The sequence below is a fragment of the Lissotriton vulgaris genome, chromosome 8, assembly GCF_964263255.1.
Source record: "Lissotriton vulgaris chromosome 8, aLisVul1.2, whole genome shotgun sequence".
Classification (NCBI taxonomy): Eukaryota; Metazoa; Chordata; class Amphibia; order Caudata; family Salamandridae; genus Lissotriton; species Lissotriton vulgaris.
In genome coordinates, this window is record NC_141696.1 from 452,337,694 (window position 1) to 452,342,904 (window position 5,211).

Genomic DNA, 5,211 nt, shown 5'->3' on the forward strand with positions numbered 1-5,211 from the left:
TGACGCTGTCCTTCCGGGTGATCTTGTATCTGTCCGGGGTGGCTATGGTGATGTCAGGCGCTGAGGAGGCGTTCATCCAGGTTTCTGTGAGGAAGGCGACGTCTGGTGACATTGTGTCGATAAGGTTCCAGAGTTCGACGGCGTGTCTGTAGACGGAGCGGGTGTTGAGCAGGATGCACTTGAGGTGGTTGTTGTTGGAGCTTGGCTTGTTGGGTGCGGTGCAGGTCCGGATGCAGGTGAATTTGCAGGCTTGGCAGGTGAAGGGTCCATGGGAGCGTTTCGGGGTGGCTCGGTAGCAGGCAGGGTTTCGGCCGGCGTTGAGTGCGTGGAGGGTGGCGGCGTCGTAGGTCTGTCGTGTGATCTGGCGTCGTTGGGGGCCAGTGGTCCTGGTGCTGGGCGTGGTCCAGGCGCGGACGGGCGCAGACGGGCTTGCATTTGGTGCGCCTTCGGCGCACAATCGGCGCGCCCGCTCCGCGTGACCGCTCCGCGTGCGCGCGGGCTCCATATGAGGCGAAGTGGGAGGGAGGAGCAGTTGGGAGGCGGGAGCGGGGCGGCCAATGGGGTAGCGGAGGCAAAAGGGGGTGGGGGTGCGGGAGATCGGCGGCGGGACGCGGGTGGGGTCACACCAGGGGGATAAGCTTATCAGGCACAACTACAATCTAATTGGCAGAGGTGGACATAAGAAACACAGTCACAGGCAGCAAAACAAGAAATTTCAAGGGGGCAACTACAATCTAAATGGCAGTGGGGGAAATAGGAAACACAGTCACAGGCACCAAAGCACGAAATTACAAGGGGACAACTACAATCTAATTGGCAGTGAAACAAGAAACACAGTCAGAAGGCAGCAAGACACGAAATTGTAAGGGGGCAACACAAGGGAAAAGCGGAATTACGTAGCCAGAAGCGGGGAGAGAACGAGCAGCGGTGAGGGTGCCCAACAGGGCGAGACGCGCTACAGCTGGAGGGCCGTGCGGCGTGTGCGGCGTGGGGGGTGTCCTGAGGTCATCACTCCTGCATCTTTTGTCATCGGTGGCCATTATTCTCCTGTGACTCCTGGTCACTTCCGAGTGGTGAAGACTCAGCCCCTTCTTCTTGCAGTACTTCTCTTCAAGATTCCATCCTTGGGTTTCACCAGACTCTTTCACCTTTTTCTCCAGCGGCATCTTGTCTGAAGTCCTCCTTTGTGGTCTATGGTGGGTTCCCACGTTGATTTGTACCTATACACCTACCCTGGTGTAGGTAGCCTGGTTCTTGGGGTATCCATGGGTGGGGTGACTCTCCAACCTTCTGTCTTCCACAAGGTTTCTGTGGGGTACACTCGGAAGGGTCCTTCTTAAAAACTGCAAACACAACTGTGCCCTTGATTTGCATTGAGTATGCAGCTGTGTTTCCACTCTGCCCACAGTCTCCGTGGGATTCCTGGGTGCTTACCTCAGGTGGTTCCTTGTGTCCCTAGCTCTACTGAGACTCCTGGTCCAAATCCCGACTTTGGTCGTAGTTTGTATTTCACTTCTTTTGTATATGGTCGGGTCTCCCCCTGGAGACCACTGTGTGTTTGTGCTTACTTACCTGTTTTACATTTAAAGTATTGTGTGTATTGTATTAATACCTCCAGCTAGGAGGTATACCAATTTGGCATGAAGAGGGATTGGGTTTGGATGAGGAACAGGAAGATGTGGCGCTCTAGCAGGTGCGAATTACGTAGATTGTGTGCTTACTCAGGTAACACGGTGCAGAGCAGGTCAGGGGAACAAACCCACACAGTAAACAGCCCCTTCATAGGTAAGGAACAAGTCCCCTACCAAACAAATGAAGACAAATCCTGTGCACGCGTTTGTAAAAATAGCTTGGCTCTTCAGTAAGAGCCTCAAGAGTAAAACAAGGTTCAATAAATGTGCATGATTGTCAATTGCTAAGTTCCTCAGTAAGAGCCTGATGAATAGGACAAAGTTCAAAAAATGAGGTCGAGATCCAGCGAACTTAGATATGTGTTTATAATCAAATTCTGATCAGTACATACGAAATGCAACCAGCCGACACGTGTTTCGTCACACCATAGTTAATGGTGTGACTCTTCAGGCCTGTTGGAATCAAGAATCAAGGAGTGGCACGCAGGTCCGGTGCAAAGCAGGACCAGGCTGCATGTCTAATACAGGCCGAAAACATCTAATGGGTGGAGTGCACCTATGTTTGGCAGTGGTTGCTGGTGATCGAAGGCCTCAGGACGGTTGTGTCAACATTGGCGTTCAGAAATTAGATCGATGCATGGATGTGTGCATGGCGGTAACGTCCAAATCCAGGTAGCGGCAAGCACTGCCAAACATAGGCGGAAGTTGTTACGGTCGGCACTATAACTACACTGTGTTGTTCATTTTCGTTTAACCTACAGTATATGATTAGTTCTGGTAAAACAAGCTGGTTAGCACTCCTTCTGGACTACGCCTGGAGGCTGCTCTCCACAGCTACCACTTAGAGAGCTTTCTATGACTGTTTAAGACCACTAAAATAACCATAAGGTTTGCCAGGATTAGTTCAAGGTGCTTCAATTAAATAAGTGTGCATCATATACTAAGCCAGCCTCCTACACAGGTCATTCACTGTAGTAACCAAAATCTTTTCCTTCAACTGCGAATTAAAATAGTTTTGGACAGTACAGTCTTCTTTGGTCTAATTATATTTTTTGTCAAGCTTTTAAAAAGGTGGCGCACACAGGTAGATTGAAGGAGTCAATAGGAATAAATGTTTATCATTCTGGAATGTAGATAAATCAGTTTGTTTGAATAAAGCACCAGCGCCTAATTTAATGGGATGTACGTCGGAATCATGCATGCCTTTACAATGTGGTATTAACCACAAATGCATTTTTACCACGTAACATTTTCTATATATATGTATAGTTTGTGTGTGTAACCTTTTCGACACCTAAAACCTTACCCACCCTAAACCCTAAAAATAACCTTGCAATAACCTTGCAATACAAATATCCATACCTATCAAAAACCCTAAAAATACCCTTGCCACCCAAATACCCATACCCACCCTAAACCCTAAATATACCCTTGCTATCCAAATACCCCTACTCACCTTATACCCTAAAATACCTTTGCCACCCAAATACCCTTATCCACCATACATCCTAAACATACTCTTGCCACCCAACTACTCCTACCAACCATACACCCTAAAAACACCCTTGCCACCTTAAAAACCCTTACCCAACTTAAACCCTAAAAAAATCCCTAGATTTCTCAGATAGAGACACTGTACTCCCAGAGGCTCGTCTGCAATCCATATTTATTAAAACAGAAATGAACCTGCAAGGCACCACTTCTTTTGACATGTTTGTCTTTCTCAAGTGGTAGTCATTAGCAGTTCCTGTTGACACACCTTTAAGATGTGTTATTATGAACTACTAATGACTACCACTTGAGAAAGACAAACATGTCAACATGTGTCATGGTGCCTTGCCTGTTCAATGCTGTTTGAATACATTTGGATTGTAGAAGAGCCTCTGGGAGTGCAGTGTCTTCAAAGCAATATTTCAGGGGGTTTGTGGTCTTTATCCCAAATCTGCACCGGTAGTCAGTGAACGGCACTTATAGAACACTTTGTTTTGTGATTGATATATATATATATATATATATATATATATATATATATATATATATATATATATAATATATTTATATTTATATATATATATATACATACCATAGTTAGTATTTAAACCCTACATAACATGGCATTGGGTTACTACGCTATACACATGTGCAAATGAAGTACTCTACACTGAGTGGCAAAACCAAGACACAGGTAAGGTTATTACTATGTAATAGGTGATCTATGTGTGGGATACTTTTAAAAATGCGATCTGTCTGATGGGTTTATTAGATACAGATTAATTGTGCACATAATCTACGCAATTGGTACAATTACGTGCGGGAACGTTCTGAAAATGTGTTATGCCTAAATGGGTTGGTTTGGATATATACGATCTGTACATATGTACTGCGGTAAGGAAAGTGGGAGGCCACCAATTTAGCATATTGGTCTCTTATAAATATTGGGTCTCAGAATAGGTTTACGCTGTATGTTTGGTTATTATTTATTTTCAGTTTTCAATTGTTTTAGCAAATAGCAGTCAAAACAGATATTTACCATCTATTTGTCTCTGTTTCTAGACAATTGTTTTCCTGGTATACAGAGCTTACCAGACCGAGTGACATGAGGAGGTGAATATAAGTTTAATATAGGTGAGAAGCTACTTTATACTGTGCACTCGGCTATACTGGACCCCAGGGGAGAGTGTCTGAAAAGTTTCAGCGCTCCGTCCATCAACTCCTTGTGTTTGCTTTGATCGCCCTTAGTTGGCAGGGTATGCCCAGACATGGGTCCCTTGCTCACTTTGCCACTGGATTCAAGCTAGCCTGGCTGATGAAGGGTGTTACCCAGAAACTGGTCCTAGGATGCTTGTTTCCGGTTCAGAGAAGACCTGGCTTGGCAGTTCAGCCTGGATTCTCCCCATGAGGGACAGGGCCAAGATTGATTTGTATATAGCTGGGTCTGAACTGAGGCGGTGAAGTGAGCTAATGAATAATGATGGATTCAACCCAGATCTGTGACTAGGGGTGAGTGCCAGAAATTTTCAGCGCTTTGTCCATCATCTCCTTGTGTTTGCTTTGTTTGCCCTAATTTGGCAGGGAATGCCCAGACATGGGTCCCTTGCTCACTTTGCCACTGGATTCAAGCTAGCCTGGCTGATGAAGGGTGTTACCCAGAAACTGGTCCTAGGATGCTTGTTTCCGGTTCAGAGAAGACCTGGCTTGGCAGTTCAGGCTGGATTCTCCCCATGAGGCACAGGGTCAAGACTGAATTGCATTTAGCTGGGTCTGAACTGAGGTTGCGAAGTGAGCTAAAGAATGATGATGTATTCAACCCAGATCTGTGACTGGGGGTGAGTGTCTGAAAAGTTTCAGCACTCTGTCCATCATCTCCTTGTATTTGCTTTGTTCTCCCTTAGTTGGCAAGGTATGCTCAGACGTGGGTCCCTTGCTAACTTTGCCACTGGATTCAAGCTAGCCTGGCTGATGAAGGGTGTTACCCAGAAACCGGTCCCAGGATGCTTGTTTCTGGTTCAGGGAAGACCTGGCTTGGCAGTTCAGGCTGGACTGTCCCATGAGGCACAGGGTTTAGACTGATTTGCATATA